The sequence below is a fragment of the Homalodisca vitripennis genome, chromosome X (assembly GCF_021130785.1).
Source record: "Homalodisca vitripennis isolate AUS2020 chromosome X, UT_GWSS_2.1, whole genome shotgun sequence".
Classification (NCBI taxonomy): domain Eukaryota; kingdom Metazoa; phylum Arthropoda; class Insecta; order Hemiptera; family Cicadellidae; genus Homalodisca; species Homalodisca vitripennis.
The window spans coordinates 63,056,808-63,078,248 of NC_060215.1; the positions used below are offsets into that span (position 1 = coordinate 63,056,808).

The following is a 21,441-nucleotide window of genomic DNA, read 5'->3' on the forward strand; positions in this document are numbered from 1 at the left end:
GGCATGTCATGGTAATAGCAAGGAAAAATTGTTTACATAGCCGTATGACACTGTGCAAATTTTATAGAATGATGTTATCTGCTATGGTTTGTAAAATATTAAGCCGTACCCAGACTTTTCAACCACCTTGTATATATATATATATATATATATATATATATATATATATATATCACATTATGAATCACATTAAAGATGAGCATTAAGTATCACGCTTCTAAACGGTTATAGAAGCTATAATAGTTTTAGAACGGTCTCCCATATTTCCCTTGCATTTGTGCATGCATAATGCGGTGGTTGAAGAAGTACTGAACGTTTATTAAAAAAATTCAATATTAAATATGGGATGAGCAATCTCGTTAGTGTTCTACTTACGTTTTTGCCGATGTGACGCATTATTTGTGCTCTTTAATTATGTGCAGTTACAATTCATTTTCTGGGTTAATTTTCCTCTGTCTGGACTTGAAAGCCGTTGATGTCCCGTCACCATTATACCGGAAGTCCATTGTTACACGTTGTAGGTTTTAAGTACATGTTTAATATTAAGTTTTTACACTCCAGGAAGGGAATATATTTTAATCCTCGAATTGTAGAGTTGTATTTATGTAACATATAGCGAGGGAAAATTTCCGAAATCCTGTTATCCTTGAAAACCATCTACCGTCAAACAAATAATTTAAGTGCAGAATTTTGGAAATGCTATTGAAGTTCCTCCACCAACATTATAACTCTTTATGTATAACAACGTATAACCCACATTACACTTTTTCTTTGTAGGGTTTAGATGTGAATTTAGAAAATTATATTTCAAGATTTCAAATGTATTTTAGAAAAAATAAGTATATTTATTATATGTAGAAGGTTTGGATATTAATTAAAATATCGAGATAAAACAGCAAGAGGAGAGGAATAAGCAGACTGGTATGGATCACCAATGTGTGTGTGTGTGGGTCTGCTTCCGTGTCAGCCAACTGTTCATATGGCAAGCACGTTCTGTAATTATATAGAGATTTTAATTTTCACTGATTACAATAACGTTTTGCTTTAAGTTCATTCACGTGTTCTCTATACGTGCTTCTAGGTGGTGACGAGTCACAATTCACACATACATACATACATTACACATACATTTAAAAGTCTCGATTAATTTTAATGTTATCATTCAGTCGACTGAGTAGAAAAATTGCACATGGTTAATAGTTGTTTAAAAATAAACTATTTATCTTATATAGTAGCTATAATAGTCGACTAAAACGAACGAAATGCATTAAAATATTGAAACTATCTTAGGCCATTTGATATTGAATTATCTCACAAAATAACAAATTTTATAGTATCTAGCTATTAAAGGATAAAATATTTGATTAAGTGTTGATAATCTCACATTATTTATTTCGGACATTTGGACCATCAAAGGATTCATGAGCCTCAGGACAAGTTGGTTCTTATCCCTGCAGTTTTGAAACCGTCTATCCATATCCAATCTTGCCTAAACAAGTGCTTTACTATTAGATTATCTGCAATCTAAGTTGATAGATCATTAGGTATTACGACAACTTCAAGACCTGAACTAATTCACAGTTCCTAAGGGATTACGGGGATTTTTTGCACAGAATAAGAAGGCGTTCGATCGCAACTTACGTTTAGTACGGTATAAGGGAATCGTAAATAAAAACATGGAACTATTCGGACGTGGTTATCAAGGCCAGTTAAAGTACCCATGGCAATTCTCTTAAAAGTGAAGACCTCCTCAAAAAAAAAACCGAAATAATATTGATAGTTATCCCTGGCTTCGTGGGCAGGCAAGCAAATGACAGGGTTGAGCGGGACATAGTTTTGAATACATAACTAAACAATACATACGTACAATTCATACATAGTTCGTTGAGGGTTATACATAACTGAATCGGTGCGGTGCGGCGCGGGCACACAAAAGCATTCCTCATTTGATTTGTAACATACGGTTTTCACCTCTTATTGATAAATTTATTTTTTCAAACCGAATTTTGATTGGCCTCGTATGTAAAATATGAACTATTTAAATTGAAATTTTAGAAATTTGAAATGGTTATAATTTTTTGTCTATTTTTTGCGGCAGTAAAAATAGCTACAAACCAATAAGTAGCTATAGTATTATTGCTACACTTAATTAAATATGACTAAGGTGTTTGTGAAAATAGAATGTCTTTAAACAAGAGAGCAATTCTAATATACTCTTTCAGAGTATTAAAAAGAATTAGCTTGTATTAATATATTAGGATGAAGAGTTTTACAAGATTAAAGAAGGAAGATCAGACTGCAGATCTCGAAAAGTAGTGTTACTGATGTTTTTGTATCACTGAACTATGGCGTATGTCCGAAAAATTCCTGTTTTTATCACAATCCTTCCATCGTCAAAAACAAACTTGATACACAGAAGGGTTAATGAGGGAGGTACTGAGAACCTAACTAAAAGCTTAACTTTGCATTTATAGTTTTCGGAAAGTAGCATTATCATGTAAAATACTTTCTTACAAGAACCCTCTAAAAAGGAATCTTAAAAGGGGTTTTCAATGCTAAACTATGTTAAAAATACGCTATAATGATGGTAAAAAATTCAACTTTTATAGTATTATTTATAGAGTGGGTGTTTAAAGTAGGATGATTTGGTGCAGTCGGATTGATGTGGTCATCGGTCACAAGAAACGAGGTTTTGAATTTTAATAAAGGCCAACTATTTCTGAAGGATCATTATCTAGCACACTTAAATTATAAATGTAAACAATAAAAAATCTTTACTTTTTCAGTTTACTATACAACATTTGGATCTGTGGATCTCTTTGTGCTTCTGTAAGATATCTTCTCAGCCCTCGTAATAACAAAGTTGTTTGTTGGTACGTAAATCGAGCTTAACTGTAGATTATCTTAGCATAGGAAAGCTGAGTTGAGCCACTGTATGTTTATATCATCCTTCCAAGATTATCAAGATTATCAGTCGGCCCTGTTAGTGATCCATCGTCTAAGGGAAGCAATACTCTTCTTTATAAAATTCATCCTTATATGACATATATCGTGTTCCTGTGATTTGTAATAAGTGGCAGAATTGCCAAATATGTTTTACATAAAAGACACACGTGTTCTGGCGAGCAGACTTGCAAAGTAACTCCTTGGCAAATATATTCCCTCTGTTACTGTGATGGTGGATTGGGGACCGCTTGGTGGTCAATCATTACACTCTGCCTTGGCAGGTTTGCTTTAAATGGTTTGTTCCATGCCATTTTTACTTCTTTTGGGATTTTTCAGAATTTTGAGGAGGCTTACGCTGCTAATTTTTCATTTTCTTATGCACATGGAGGTCAGGGCCTTGATGCTGGGGGCTCAGGGGGTATAGCGGTTGGCGGCTTTGGAATGTGTTACTTAGGGCAACTGAATGCAAGTTGAATGAATGCATGCGTGTATGTCTTATTATAGTTTTGTAAATATTTATAAAGTTACATTAATTATAGATGTTGTTTTTTATTATTTTAAAGCTAAGATTCTTTTAATGTATAAGGTAAATAAATAGATTTATTTTTAGTTATACATGTATATGTATGTTAGTTTAATTTTTTACGAGGTTAAGTGGTAGAGAGGACTTTATAGTCCTAACTTCGCCTCTAATAAAGACATTTTTCATTTAATTTCATTTCATTTCACATGGATTTTGACAGCAGTAGAAATTACTCCTAGCATCCGATGTAGCATTTCATGAAATGGCTCTAAATGAACCGTGAACAAGTTGTTTATTTCATCAGGTCAAATTTAGGCCGATTGGGAAATTTCTAACTTGAAGTTTTGTCAATGGATTCAAATACTGTACTATTTGTTAGTATAATTTTAACTCACCTGAAAAAACATAAAATTCATTAATTCTGTACCGGCTGAGGACGTCTTTGGACTTTTCGTACCAGCTTTTTCTGTCATCATGATAGAAAGTCAGGTGACATAAAATGGCTTTGATGATAATCTAAAATACGTTTTATGAATCAATATGTTTTTGTCTGATTATACTAATACAATCATTATGGAAGATAAGGATATTACTGTTTTCCTAATAGTATATTAAACACAACAGATTTTATGCAGCTGCGCTTTTCATCTTATACAATTCATCTTATACTTATAAAGCTACCTGTGTAAACTCTAGACTGATAACACTAAGAAACAGTAAGATTCTTGAACCTACCAAACCTCGAGAGCTTTGAGACGACCAGATCTTGCGTCCGTTGTGCAGTATAAGATGATGATGTTGACATCAATCTGATGTTGTTTTGGGACAGAGTGCAAAACAAATTCAGCATGTCATGTACCTAATGGGGTGTGGTGCAAATGAGTGATGGTCGACTTCTACTCCTCTGTTACATAGGATACTATGGAAAACTATTCCCAAATCCTTTGTATACCAATCAAAACATTATGGTAAAGACGGCAAAGTGAAAGATGTGATAAGTTTTAAATAATTGGTAGGCTTAAAAGAGTCTATGTAGTAACCTAGTCTTAATACAGCTCAGTGTCTTAGTGGCAATGTGAAATGAGTAATGTGAACTCTTCATATCGCTACAGTATTATTAAAAAGTCCTGTTTATTTGTATTTTATTGAAAATATTGTTGAAGGTAAAAGTATTAAAAGTATTTAAATACGTACAATACTCAACTGCTGTGAAATTTATTTTGTACCAGCGTTTCATTCCAATGTTTTTTGTTTAAGTGAACACTTTTAACAGTTAATATAACTGACATTACAGTGCCAATATATCTAGAGATAGTGAACACTTAAATGTTGTATTATTAAGTATGGGTGAATGTTAATAAATTATTCTTTGATTAGTTATAAAACACTATTATAACGTTTTATAACAGAATTTAAGCAACTTTAATGAAAATTACAATATTATTACGACTGCCAAACAGATTAAAACAAGCAGATAACTCACACCTGCTTGTCTTATGAACCCATTCAATAATAATTATGGTGAGTATGAATCTTAGTATTGATTTGGGTTGTTTTGAGGTTTAGGGTTGAGGCCTGTAACGAGCTGATATCGCATGCCATAAACCAGGCCATGAAGGTATCAAAGGAAACTAGGAGGTTAACTCACTAAAAACTGGCGATTATTACTAAGACGTTTTTAAAAGAGTATTTCTAGAACAGCCATCCTAAATAACATGTTTTCAAAAAAATGTAAAGTCCATTTGATTAACAGCTGGTGGGGGTGAGAAGGATGAGTGTACCTTTAGGAATTAGTTCACACTACAAGTTAATAAAAAAAGTAGCTACTCTGAGTTAAAATTTAAATAAGTACGGTAAGTGGTAATATATGGAGAGAGTTACTACACACAGCGTCCAACTCGTCTTTAAATTGTGTAGACGTAATTGTTTTTACAAAACAAACATTTATAACAGCTTACTACTCAATTTGTCCGCTTCCACAAAAACCAATCACATCGACTTACTCAAACAATAGATTGTCAAACAACTGTGTTACATAAATGGCTAAATTGTTTTGGTAACCATCAAAGCATGAGCAAACAGGCTTCCGTATGTTGAGATTTTAAACAGTCGAACACGATTGAACTGGTGCAGTAAATAGGTGCACTGGCATCACAAACGCTTAATTTGTTTGTTGTACTTCACAAGTTTATAAAATACCGTGAAAACAACTTATGATTGTGATTGTGTTACCAATTATTATTCACTTTCAGATCGTTTTAGTATGCGTTTTTAAGATAATACTTCACAAGTTTATAAAATACCGTGAAAACAACTTATGATCTGTGATTGTGTTACCAATTATTACTCACTTTCAGTTCGTTTTAGTATGCGTTTGATAATACTTCACAAGTTTATAAAATACCGTGAAAACAACTTATGATCTGTGATTGTGTTACCAATTATTACTCACTTTCAGTTCGTTTTAGTATGCGTTTTTAAGATAATACTTCACAAGTTATAAAATACCGTGAAAACGACTTATGATCTATGATTGTGGTACCAATTATTACTCACTTTCAGTTCGTTTTAGTATGCGTTTTTAAGATAATACGTGCTTTGGTTCAGGAATATTTTGGGTACTTGAATTTTGAAAAGTTGATATTTTTCAAATGTAATTGAATTGGTCAATGTCATGTTTTGTGGATTGCAGGGGTGAGTGGGACGCTTAAAAAATTTAAGGGAGTAAAAACTGAATAAAATAAAATTAATTAAAGTTTTCAGAAATTTAGGCAAAGTGATTTCATATGATGAATTTATAATGAAAAATTGAGCAATAAAGTTATATTTACTACTGTACACGCCCTACTTCCCACTTCCTCATATTATAATTTAAAAAAGAGATGTTTTCATCATAGTTGTATTTTATATTGTGAATAATATGGCTTATACATGTATTAATAAATGGAATACTATGTAAATTCATGTACTTCAAATGGCACAAACTTTCTATCGTTTTCATATCAGCATTCACCTCAGATACTAAAATTGATAAACATGAAACACTTCTCTATAATTTTAAAACACACTGTATCAGATATTGTGTACTTCAACACTGTATTACACTTCAGGAGTAAGATCTGTCCAGAAAAAGATTAATATTTTCCAGTGCAAACTCAGAGAATTATCATTATTTCAATGCTTGATCCAGAATTCTATTGTGTTCCATTGTATTATATGACAATGTGTATTATAGCGCATCCGAGGGATGTTTTACAAACAAGAATTAGAAGTATTTTTTCGTGGTATATTAAGAGAATTACTTAGAATTATGTATGTATGTAACTTAAGGCAATAGTGATCTGCTATGAAACAATTTCCAAGGTAGCCATCAGATTACTCATAAAGAAAGTTTAAATGAGAAATATACAGTACAAGTATGTGAACGTTCCTACTTTACATAGATATGTTATCTCGTATCGTATGATGAATATTGTTATAGAGTGGGAAAGCTTCACTTGCATACAGAAAATTTAAATAAATCGTATCAAAATTATATCATTAATACTTTTAAACTGCGAAAGTTATAACAACGATTTGAAATGAGAATTTATTGTATAAATGTAATGTACCAAATATTAAGAGTATAAATATACAGGATGCTAGGAATAAGGGTTACATTCCTCTTTAGCAGTTTTTTTTCAATATTGTTTTTGGAACGCTAAATTATTCTTTATAGTCAATTTTGATCGAAAGTAGATTTCATATGTAATTCCTGAACTAATATAATGCAGTTATAGTTATACAGCCAATGATACGCTATAGAAACACTTGAATTAGCCGCAAATTGCGTTTAGTTTTCACCAAAATGTTTTATTCTTAGTAGGCTTGAGAACAATTCTTACAATTCTTAGGAAGTGACTTAAGGACTTATAATTTTTATAATTATCAAAACAGTTTTCTCATTGTTACAAACACACACACACACACACACACACACACACACACACACACACACACACACACACACACACACACACACACACACACACACACACACACACACACACACACACACACACACACACACGAAAAGAAAAGGGCGCGAAAAGAGTCATATACTTATCTTCCGTGTTTGCATTAAAACAATCATCTATTTGAACCCATTTCAACATTTTATAGTTTAGCCTTGCCTTGAATTATAGTATAATCAGACAAAAACATATTGATTCATAAAAAGTACTTTAAAGTTTCAGCAACATACACCAAAGCCATTTTATGTTACCTGACTTTCTATCACGATAACAGAAACAGCTGGTAGAAAAGTCCTAAGACGTCGTCAGCCGGTATAGAATTAAAGCACGAATAATTCGATGTGGTAAGCTTAACTATTCCAACATCCAAAGGAGAAACCTGTGATTAAAAAGGAAGAATAAGGGAGGAGCGCAAAACTCATAGTGCTATTGGGATTTGAAAGCAACCTTATTAACAGAGATTCTGTAAATATTAACTTTACTTAAAAAAGCTGTATTCTAATTAAATTTATTTTCCTCAGTTTTTTAATGATTAGGGATTAACTGTATGTGAACTGTATTAACTGTAAATGTGAACCTTGTTCAGTTCAGTACGGCTTATAATTTGATGTGGGCCCTTCCTTACTATTTACATTTTTGTGTTATGGGCATTTTTATATCTCCAATAAATCTGATATTACAGTGGTAAAAAACTTTTGAAAAACACGGTCATGCATAGTATTACTTGAAAGCTCTTATCATGAAGTATTAAAACATATTTTGGTGTAGATTTGTCTGGTTTGTATCATATAGCCACTTGTATTTCGCTATTTCGAAACGAATAGTGATAGTTTAATATTTTTTCTTCACTCAAATATTCCGGATGCAAAGGCCTATAATAATGTACAACATGACGTGCGTTTGAATTTAAAATTTTTGAGATTCAAATACCGGACCCTCAGATTTTAAGACAATCTATATTTTTACAGAGTTAAAATTATTTAAAATAATTTTTTGCGTCGATTTAATGGAGAATCCGATGTAACTAAATATCTACAGTTAGTAGTTTGACCGCTAGAAATTTCAGACAGGTCATCTGAAACACTCTGTATACACGAAAATATTAACATTTTAGAATGTCACTTTTTAGTAATATGCTATTGTTAGTAAAGTATGCTAACACTAGATACATTTTAGGAACTGAAAGATTTTTAACGCCTGGTTACTGGTGTAAAGTCAGCCGGTTTAGGTATTAGTAAAACTAAGCAAGACTATGGAGAATAATTAATTAGGCTACACATATTTCATCTCATGTATGGTTGAACATTTCATAAAACAAGAAACAGGGTATAAAAAAACTAATCATATATTAGATTTTTATATTAGAATATAAACACTTAACTTACATATACTTTACTTTTAACCTACGTCTTATTTTGACACTGTATGAGCCACTATAAGATGGTGCAATAGGTTTTATGTTTAGAAAATAAATTTTATGTTAAATTCATAGCCCTTTACAATAATTTCCCTGAAGTCAGAAAGAGTTAAAAATTCCTCATCGTTAAATTTGACGTAATTACAGACACTTAATGTAGAAAATTTAGTCATTTTCCTATCAGCCCAAAAAGTATATAAAGATACAAATTTAAACGTTTCCAAGTACACACGATGCACATGAGTCATGACTTCCGGAAGCGACATTTTTAGTTTGTTTTAATACATTAATTTAATTAAAATTTAGTTTTCTTAAATTATTATTAATAAGAAAATATTATTTCCTTATATCATACATAAATAAAATAACGTACATAATGAAACCATGTAACGTCCTCAAGCTTAACTCATGTACATATTGTAAAACTTTTGCATATTCTGATACTTATTTTGGGCCTATTTACAAACTCAACAAAACTTCCAACTTTAAATTCTCTTAATTAGGGGGAGTGATTACAAATATTTCTACTTTTTCTGTATTTAGGGAAGGTATTTGAAAGGGCCATGAATGTATAATGAATGAGGGTTATAACCATTAAAAGTCACTAAATAGTAAATTATATATAGCTGCCAAGTTAAAATAAAAATAGATTGTTTATGTTGAGGTTAATTTGGAATGAAAATGGTATACTATTTTGTTTTCAATGTTTCTAACGTTAACTTGATATTTCGAACACATTCCTGGAAAGTGTGAATGCGTTATCATATATTTATGTATATGAATCCAAATTGCTATCTATATGTTTTAGCAAATAAACGTTTACAGGTATATGAGTATAAAACGTGTGTAATATTACTCCTTTCAGAGTTCATGCAGTGTTATCGGCTTGATATAAATGTTCAAAATAGCATATCTGTAACCCTAAGATGTAAATACTCGAGATGAGACAGAAGATGAACACTTTTAGCTCTGAAGTAAGTGTCTGGAAATATAGTTACCGGCTTTCGATTCAGTTCCCTTCCGTCTCCCTCCAGTATTGTCCCCACTCTTCACCACTCAAACAGTAGTTTAGTCTAACTTTACCGAGAACTCACGACACGTTGTGTACTTCAAACATTTTACCAAATTATTGTCATTATTAAATAAGTGTACACTGTTCAGTATGTACTGTTGTGTTAAGTTGCTGAAGTGTAAGGAATTAAATTTGGAGCCGCACAAGTAGCAAGAGACTCTTTACAAAGAAATCACCTTTGGTATACTGGAATAACAGATTATTCCATTCTCGAATTCCATTCTAAAAGTAATAACAAACTAAATAGTTTTGTGGGTAGTAAATTCAATGCATAATTATTTCACATATTCATTGAATATATATATATATATATATATATATATATATATATATATATATATATATATATTGTATATATATAATTTAGTATATATACAGTATATACCATATATAGTATATATGGATATGCAGGCCAAAAAGTACAAAAGTATATTCTATATATTCTGAAGTATAACATATCTTGAAGCGTTCTTTTATTGCTTCAGAGACCTTAGTGATTTTTTTATTATCTTTAATGGTAATCCGTTGAGATTTTATACGTAATAAGATACTTATATTGTCTATTTTTAATAATCAAATATCAGGGTGTTCCAAACCAACATATTTTCATTTGCAGTACAGATTTGGAGGCAAGGAAAACTCAGAAAATGTTAGTCCGTTAAAGAATCCACTCTAGAGTTTCTGTAGTTGAGGATAGTTAGAGCACATCACTAAGCTATAGATGGTTAGGAAAAAGCAGAAAGGGAACTTTTTCCTGACTTTTACTTTTAAAAAAAGAAAAAATCTTACTTATTCAAATATTACCAACCCGAATCGTCATTAAAATTGTGGATTAGGATTATTAATATTCTTTATATTATAGGAATACATAGTTCGGGTAACATTTATTCCAATTAGAGCATTGTAATCATTCGCACTTGTTGGGTCTTATAATATAAAAAAGGTAGACGAGATTTAAATAATTGTGTTATTAATATTTAAACACTGTTAATTTCGAAATATCTATCAATACTGAATTTTGTTCGCATTTTGTTCTCTCTATTGAATGGTTTGATAAAATGAAATCCCGCGGTTTCGTAATAAATTCATAAAAAGTTTGAAGAAGTTCGGAAAATTAACTTTCTCAATTAATAGTTGTCAGTTTTTCAAGGGACATCAAAGACAGTATGCTAAACAGGTCAAGCCAATCTCGATACTCGGTGAACTGTTCCAGACACGGGTATCCTTAGTACACGTTTGTTCCAGGTTGCCATAGTAATATCTTACTTGTACATGAGACCAAACACGCACACGCGCACACACATGCACATACATACATAATATATGTATCTCCACATTCATTGTCACACAATTTATTATTAAAAACATGCACATTAGCCTCTCATTGCATTGTGCATATATTGTTACACTTTTAAAGTACTTTTTAAAGGATTTAAAGCTTATACGTTTTCTTTATAAATAGCTCACATTTACTGAAACAACACTTCCCAAAATTTGGACTTTGAGTCACAGATAAGAACGTAGGTATTGAATATGAATTTTGAATAGTAAAGTCTTAGTTTTTGTTATTGCCTTACAAAATAGGTTTTTATCCGATCTGTGACTTGATAGATTCCTTGAAGATGTAATTATTGCAAACGGATATGGCCCTCCGTTGGGATTATCTAAGATTTTACCTTAAAAAGAGTTTTGAAACTTTAACTTTTAATAAACAAATAAATTTAATAACATCAAAAATAGAGATATTTCATGACACAGTTTGGGTTAGGCAATTCTCTCTAACAATGGACATCCATTACTATGTTTAATTCTAAATTAGACGTAGGAAATATTTTTCGCAAGTCGTCCAATAACCATTAGCATTACGTATCACGTATAGAAGCTTTATTCACGTTTAAACAAAATAAATATTATTTTATCTTAAAATGTATCATGAACAATAAGTTCTAATTAGTATTTAAAATTCTTATAAATATCAAACTAATATAGATACATTTTTATTAGATTAAACCAAATAACATTCGTAATTGTATAATGGAGAGAAAATCATCAGTCTAAAATATGTAAATCTAACAATAGATTTTCCTTGCTATAATTATAAAGCACGAATCATTAAACTCACATTAAAAATGTATGCTTCGTCTGAATCTTTTACGTTTCACGTAATCTGCATAACATGCAAGCAGAGCCCAGGAATAATGTCTACTACACAATGAAACAATAGCAGGCACTCCGTTGTCCCCTCCTACCTTTTTCATAAGCTACAATACTTTTGTAATCATCACTTAATGTTATTTTATCACGAAACTCCTCCTGAGTTTTCACAACATAATGTTGTCTTACATGTTTATTCTGTCAGTAAGTCTAAAAATAACTGAGTAATCGATTAGGAACACCGCCAAAATTGGATATTAAATATTACAGATTTTACGTTTGTGTGGTAAATGAATGTAAATTCTTTTAGTGCTTCATTATTTGCAAGTAATAAGTTTTTAAAGCCAAAATAAACTAATTAAACTAAAACATAATTTTCACTCTTCACCACACTATCCAATCTCAAAATTCTTTAAAAAGATAACGGCACAACAAGAAATCTGTTACTCATAGTTTTAGTGAACAGCTCCTGATTGATCGTTTAGTTGCTTTTTCCAGAGATATATTTATTATACAGGGTGATTCAAAACTAAACGGCAATCTCTCGGGAGCTTATTCTATGGCTAAAAACAAGTAAAAAAGTTCATATAACCATATGCCCGGAAACGCTTCGTACACCATAGAGGAGTTACGTAATCGCATTACAGAGGCGGCAGAAAATATCAAGAATGCTCCAAAACGTTATGAAACGCGCTAGAAAAGAGTGGATTCGTCGTGCGAAAACGTGCATTGCTAACAACGGAGGACACTTTGAGCAACTATTATAGGTGATTATTACAGTTTTATAAAGGTAAATACATTTTATGTTAATGTTCAGTCTAGAATAAATGATCAGTTGTTACTCACAACCTAAACATTAGTTAATATTTTATGCAGATAAGAATATGCATTTTTGTGCGTCTGTTTTATTTTTAAATAAAGCTAAATTTCAATACCTATTATTAATTTTTTTCCTAAGTAATTCACATGAATCTTTTCAGAATTAAATGTTCTACAAATCTGTTTAAGAAAAAAATGACCTTTATTTAACATTTATGGAAGTAATCTTACGTTAAACACAAAAATGTGTTATTTCTTTGCACCAATTCTTGTGTTTTACGTAAGATATCTCTAAAAGTATTGCATTTACAGCTCTGGGACGAATTTTAATAAATTTGTCAGATATAAAAACATAAAAAACAATCGTATTTGTATCTTTGTAACTACCTTTACCATTTTTATACGGCCTGACTTCACCAAGGGTTCTGAAATCCGGGCGAAATCTTGCGCTAGGCGTAACTCGCTAACGAAGCGTTTCCGGGCGTTATGGTTATATGAACTTTTTTACTTGTTTTTAGCTATAGAATAAGCTCTCGAGAGATTGCCGTTTAGTTTTGAATCACCCTGTATAATTTTGTCAGTTCGTTGATGTATTGTTATCCTCATTTGTTTTATACAGCTACTTATTTATTTTAGAATAAAATATTTTAGGTTTGAGAATAACATTTGTTCATGTTTGAAATCCTCTTACAAATTTTAGGAATTTCTAGTATTTTGTAAAGATACAGATCATTTCAGATCAACCGGGCGGCGGCTATCTCCTATGGTTCAACCGTTTGACATAGAGAGATGCAATAAACTATAATAAAAATAAACATCATTCGGACCACTTTGCAAAACTATTTATCACGTTTAAAATACAGGGTGTACCCAAAAATGCGGATCACGGGTTCGAATGTATCAAATTTCAAATAGCAAGATAGGTATGATGGCACATCATTTTAGAGGCATTTAAAAGCTGAACAGTTTGGTAGAAAGATTTTGTTATGAGTGACTTATTTAGTGATGATTATCAGAAATTGAAAAAGATAGAAAATAATATTGATGTTAAGACAAACAACAAAGCAGCTGACCCAATAGTTACAGTTAGTTATCACTTAATAATACGATTGCATACGTAAAAACATTTGTTATCATAATATAAGTATCATTGCGGATCACCTATTTTAAGGTTTGTACAGACATTTAAAAACGCTTTAATGGATCTCGTGTGATTACCAACCTCTTTATCCCAATTATAGGACTTCTCAGGTTTTTATAGGATCAGGATCATAGGACAGTGTAGTGATTTTTTATAAATTGTATTTTATAATACATTACGAGGTGATAATACATATTTTACTAAGTTTGATCAATTGCTATTTCTAATTAATAAGCAGAATGTTGAATCGTATTAAATTACGGGGGTTTTCAAATAACGTTTAAACTAGAATATATATAAATAAAGTTTAAAATAAAAAAAATTTCTTATGTAATAATCTTTAATATGATATGTTCTCATTTAAAGGTTTTTGGGTACGAGCGGAAAAGTTTTGTGGCTTTTAAAATTCTGGTGCTGTAAGAAAAACTTGTAAAACAATATACCGATAGAAAGCCTATCTTGTGATTTTTCCAACATATAAAATTGGTACTCGCAAATTTAAATACAAAAGTACCACAGTAAAAAAAATAAAACTCGAAAAATTGGAAAAATATCCGTGGCATTTAGAGAAGCCTTAAGATATTTTAAAAATTGTTATAGCAAATTATTCAGCGTTCAAAGACCTTTGAACATTTTACCCTAATTTCGTGTTTACCTTTTATTTGATAAATGTGACAAAAACCATTTTGCGACGTTCACTGTATAAAATTTTGTTGTATTACGGTGTATTACATCTCTTTATATACAACGATCCAACCACAGGAGATTGCGACCGGGTGGTCTGAAAAACACTCTAAATAAAGCTAACTATTTTTTTTAAACAATAGTCAGTTATTAGAAAAGTTAGAGGTACAATACAAATTCACGAAATTCAGTGCGTAATAATTATAAAATGAAGTAACACCAAAGGTTCAGAACTGAACTTTGAAACAAGTGAAGTAAAAAAATCATCAAGTTATTATGTAAGTATTTTAAAGCAATATATTTATTATTATTTCAGAATATCATTTGTTACTATAGTGCATCTATATTTTATATGAAGTTACATGTATTTGTAATGGGTTACACTTCTTTAACGCAATATCTTAATACACAAATTTTATCGTATTTCTGAACCATTTACCCTGAAAAGGGATGTATAGTAATGTCCAATATTGTACAATCTAGTATGTTATAAAATATATACGTCAAACGTATTGTATTTTTTTCTTGTAAGAAAGACATTAAAATTGTGTTAAATGGCCCTTGTTTTTTAGTAGGTTGAGTCGCAAGACATTCTAAACTTATGCTCAAATACGAACTAGACACAAATAAATACTTTGTTTCGTAGTTAAAACTAACAGTTTTGTAAGATGAACTATTAGTAAGATTAACTATAGTTAAAACTCAAAACTGAACAACCAATTCAAAAGAAGTATAATTGAAGATTTGTTATGCAAAAAACAAAACAATTACAACGTGAAAGAAAATATATAGCTTTGTGTATAATTAAGAAACTAATGATAGAATATTTTTTAAATATTGTTTTTGTATGGGTTTTAAAATTGTATTTCTCAAGACATTCGATATGTCATGTAAAATTTATGAGATGGTAGATATGGTAAAATGAGTTTTGATATTACAAGTTTATGTATCTTTACCACCCATGCTTTTAAGCGAACACATGCTGAACTTTTCGGGCAGAGTATTAGAAATAATTTCAACTTCATTAAATGTCTGGTTAAAAAGATTTAAATTCCAATTTTGTTAGACTTTGCCTGACATCTAGTGTACCATATTTCGGTTTCTTACTTGTAACACCAAATAAATGTGAATATTCAAGAACCTGTGAAGCAACGGAAACACAGATGAGTTATTTGTTATTGTACTTTTAAAATATGTAAAATGGTTAATTCAACAAATTAGTTTCAATCGTGACGAAACTAATGTAATTAATGTTTTTGTAATTATTGCATCCAATCTGTTTCTATTTATGTTATTGTAGATCAAGGTAAATAGTTTATGTCATAAAACTTTCATAACGAACGATAACCTAAAAATAGTTTAGTTTTAATTAAACTCTACTTTGGAAGAAATATAAAATGAATTTGTAACGTTTTTAATTCTAGTATCGTGTAATCACAAATAAAAATTGTACCAATTACCACTATGAGGATCCACTTGGTTGGATCGTACATGGCAGTAGAACCTACCCTGTGTATCACAAAAACCGATGATGTCTCTTAGTTACATAATATAACGTCTTAAATTTGCAATTTAAATCAAAATTCATCATAAAATACAGGATTTTCAATTACAAACCTAAAGTTAAAAAATGTTCTCGAAGTTTCCAAAATTGATGTTTAAAAACACACAAAAAACTAAGAATGGTCCCTCGTTTACGGTGTAAAAGAAACCAACACAACTCACTTTATCCTACCCCGTATAAAGGATTAACAAATATACACAATGAGGACAACTCATATGGAGAGGAGAATATAACAGAATATACAAGTATAACTAAGTATAGGGAATGGACACAAGTATAATATAAAGTGAGGAAAAGACAATACATACCGAGTAGACAAAAGTAGAGTAATGAGGACTACTCATTGTCCCGCTCGTGTTTCACTATGCTTAGTGAGCACTCCATTTATGTTTTTGTGTTGTACGGAAACAATATACAATTACAATTATGTTAATAAGTACATTAAATACTCTTTAATCTCATGTTAAAAAAGCTATATTACGTACTGACTAGATAAGGAATGGAATCAACTGTTTAGAGATCTAGGAAACATCAGGCCCCAACATTTGGAAAGCTTCAACTTGAGTATATGTGATTTTTAGGAACCTTTTAAATTATTCATGACATGGTTATACTTATTCGAATAAAAAAATAATATTTTCCCCTTTACGTTCAAGTCAATGTCGAGCAATTTAGAATTTATTATCCTTAAAGATCACTAGGGCACTCCGCACCAAAATAGCTTGATGACATTTAATGCGGTTTTGCCATACCGCAGCTGACCAACGGTTGTTTCATGAAGTTGAGATGTATAATGAATTTTACCTACGCCGAAAACTGGCAACAATGTTAGTCGCAGAGACTGGTGGGGGGATTTAAATGCAACGCTCACCACCGGACGCGGGCTGCTCTAGCACTTGTTTTGCACGTGGCCATGCTTTTTCCTTCAAAAATGTATTGCAGAAATCTTCGTTAACTGAGAGCACCTTCACAAATTTTGGTGCTTATACAATTCTCATGTCTTGTGTATTTTGTGTCTTTTACGTTTGTGTGAATGTCCGTGTGATGTATTTAGAATAGTTATTCAAATTGTTGTATAGCGATGTTTAACAATTTAGTATTCAGTAATTCAGCACAGAAGAATACACATCAAACTTGTGGCAAGATGTACCATTTAAACTTGATTATTTATCACATAATAATATTTGTTAGAATATAAATCTCATTTGTTGATTGATATCTCATTGTGATTTGTGGATTGATATTGTTCAGTTAGTATTCTCTCTTGAGTCCCACTATTTTTAATCGTTATGTGTGAGCTTGTAGCCATTTCCGAAATGATTAAAGAATGTTGTTGTTATTTATTTCCTAATTATACTTTTTATAATAAACATTTCAGATGGCACAGAATGTACCACCTTTCTTCTGATTTTTAAACACCTGTTGAACCAAAGATTTGAGTTTTTTGTCAAGTACAGGAATTTTTTTATTTCTGACAGATATTCCTTGGTTGTTTCGAATGTATGATGCATACGGACTTTCTCTTTTTTATAATACCGTATATCCATAATTATGATCTCTTTATCAGGTATGTATTTTTGAGAATGTATGTGATGGTTTGATTACCTTGTACGGATATGGTACCTTCTCGTATTTATTAACTGAAATGCTTGAAATTTAATGTATTTATAAGAATTTATGGGTGCTAGTAAACACCGTATATTATTTCTTCACTGATCATAATGAAACCTTACTACAAGATGTTGTACAATTCGTAAATCCTTTTTAAACTTTAATAAATAACAGATTAGAAATTAATTGTTAATTTAGAGACTGTGTCATGAGAAGAACTTAATAGAATTTATAGCCTTCCGTATAGTTTGGTTTAGTCTTCATAAAATCAGAGTAAATTATTATTTTAGGAAAAATACATTCATTTGTTTTCTTTTTACTTACAACATTTAAAAAAAGTTAATGTTGCTTTATCTTGCGTCGTAATATTAACAGAGTTTTATTCATATTATACCCTAAATTGCATATTAATGTAATGCATAAAATAATGTACTAATTATTACTTACATTTGGCCCGAAGGTACGCCGCTATATCTGCAGAGCTATATGCCCGCCGACTGCCTTATGGTTCCTTACGTAAGAGCGGTCTTCTGAAACAAAATTACCACCTCTATTATATTTCGCCTTATTCTTCAAATGTTTAGTTTAAGTTCTTCAAATTAAACTAAATTCTTAAGCTAAGCCAGGTTAATTAGAAAATATGATCTCAAAAAAGACTATATCACTTACATTATATAAGTGTTCAATGCCATTGTGAATTCCATATTCTCTACGGTTAAAAAATTGTCATTTTCATTAGACTATATTCATAATCAGCAACTAACAGTCACAAATTCATAATCTAGACTCAACATTTAATGTACAGCTAACTATTCTAAAGTCTAAAAGTTTTAGTTTTTTAAACAGACGAAATCTTAGGATTTTCTTCGTTTTATAGCTCTGTAGTAAAGGAACATTTGGTTAGTTTGTGTGTTTTGTTATTTAAGTATGTAAACATTACCTCTTCAAACGAAGTTGTGTATGCTTTGAAGGACGCTTTCTATTGAGATATAGTTTAATTTTCAATCATACACATTTTAATACATTCATGATAACATTCATCAATACGACAGTTAATATTATCCCATATTATGAAGATTATATTATCAAGATTATCAAGATATATACTATATTATCAAGATTATATCCCATATTTATGGGCATATAATAGTTTATTAGTGAAAAATCTATCAAAATCTCGTCCAGCCTTTTTCTTCACAGTCGATTTGTAATTTTTGCATACATACTAGAACTATATGCACTTTGTATAATAGTATACCCGAGTTGTGGTTTCTGTAGCTCACATTTTATTCCATATACATTTTTCTGAATAAGGTTCGCCTCATTCCCACCCGTGAACGTGACAACAAACAAAATGAAAAGGTCTATCAATTACTGTCAATAGCTATGATGAGCAAAACTCACCAGACCATCATCAGCTCCTATAGTTTAATGTATATTCCAGTTATTTTAAACTTGGACGTATGATTTATTTTTCTTTTCACATATAGTCACAGCAATACGTGAATGACTTTTACATGAATTTACTGAAAATAATTTTATATATATCATATTATTTAGACTCTCCAATACCTTCACTGATGTGGTCGCATTAAGACCCATTACTGCGTTCTTTAGACCTCTTCTAGAATATTGCAGAGAGGTATGGAGCCCTCATCAACTTCGAATTTTACACCTTCATTCTTTCCGTTTTATAATTGCAGTTGTGAGAAGCCGCCTTGAAAGTTGAATTAATTTGCTGCTCCAAATTGAGAGATGATGAATTCTTGTTGTTTTTGGCCAATACTAAGCAGTTAGTACGGAAATATGTCTAAAATCATGTAAATTGGTTAATACCTGAGCTCCTCCAACTTCCTCGATGGGATTTTTAAGGATACTTTGTATGGTTTTATTGTATTTAAGGGCATATGAATATACTTTTAACATTTACAGAAAGTGAGTACAACCCAATCAAACGTAGGTTGCTAATGTGTCCACTTTATATTGGTAGTTATTGTCTATTATTACAATACAAAAATATTTTGTCTTGGAAACAAAAACTGAAGTTAAATGTTTTCTTACGAATTTGCAAAAACGAGTCTTAAAAATAATTAAATAGTCAAAAAACTTAGGGTAGTATTTCATAATCGGTGACGTAATTATTTTATGCATGACTATACATTACATATATTTAACATCCATGCAATAGGCCAAATAGCTATAGTTTAATAGTTAGCGATTTATTATCATTTCTGTGTGAAAAGCTATAAAATATAAACATTAACGAAAAAAGAGTAAAATAACTGTAATTATAAATGACTATTTCGTTCAAACATTTAAATCAAAACGGCCTATGCCAGGGTGGCCACGTAAACGAATCCGTAAATTCTTACTCATAAAATTCTGTTTTTCTGATAAAAATCTCTTTCATTAGGCTAAACTAACCTTAGTTAAAATAAACTGGTTAGTTCTAGATAGAAATTTTGGCTTGTTTGTACATTTTTATAGTTGTGTTTTATTAGATGGTGCTACCCAAATAAATGGAATTGTCGAAAATACAAGTAAATGTAAAAATAAATATAACATATATACGAGATTTTATTTCCAATCTTATTGAAATATGCTAGGAGTGGCATTATTGAAATCTCCGTTGAATCCAGCTGCTCTTACAAGTATTCATACCAATCTGGTTTCCGCTACCTTAAGGTTTCCTGGGATTTGTATTTTTCTCCTTCACGCTACGTTTCAATTGAATTCTTATATTTTTTTGTACAGTATAACTCGGTGTTTCCGACATGTAGAAAAGTCAGCATTGTAATCCAATCAATGCACCATGAGGGTTGAACTTCATTGAACATCTTTAATACTATCCACCAACAATAACAAATGCATTTTCAATATTTGTTATAAGTTTTTTTATGACGTGTATTACACTTACATTAAGATTTGTAGGTATGTTATGAGCAGCACATAACCATCAAGAGACTTTTGATTAAGGAATTGATTAAAAGTATAAAATATTCAAATTAAATTAGAATAACGTTTTAATTTTTATTCAATTATAGTAAACAATTAATTAACATTTCTTTGTATGCAAATACCAAAAAGATTACAGGACTACGATGATCTAATAATTACTATTCTAGATAACTTAATATTCAATATGGAATTCCTCATTATGAGATGTTGCTACAAAATATACCTTCCATTCCCAAAACTTTATACTCTAATATTAATATTAGCTCTGTCCACTATGCCAGAAAAGGTCCAAAAACTAATCTAGAAACCCTAATGTCTTTGACCAAGATTCAACAAACTAAAATAAGATAATTCCCAAACAAGATAAAAACACTTTTTAATCCACAATACTGGTTGAAGGTTTTTACCCTTATATGACTCGGTGGACGCATCCTCCGATTTTCAATCTATTATTCTGCTATAACATCATCACTTCAAAACTTGAATAACACATATGTTACCACTGCAGCATTATATGCGTCTAGTAAATTAAACAAAAT

At 30.7% G+C, this 21,441-nt stretch overlaps 1 protein-coding gene across 3 annotated transcripts in view; it reads right to left on the bottom strand.

The window, feature by feature from the left end:
* Positions 1-21,441, bottom strand: part of LOC124369079 (RYamide neuropeptides-like) — a 142,598-nt gene that overhangs the window by 48,379 nt on the left and 72,778 nt on the right. For all 3 annotated transcript variants that reach the window (XM_046826798.1, XM_046826796.1, XM_046826797.1), the window contains exon 2: positions 18,392-18,474. The gene's annotated coding sequence lies outside the window, so the exon portion shown is untranslated. The remainder of the gene's footprint in view (positions 1-18,391; positions 18,475-21,441) is intronic.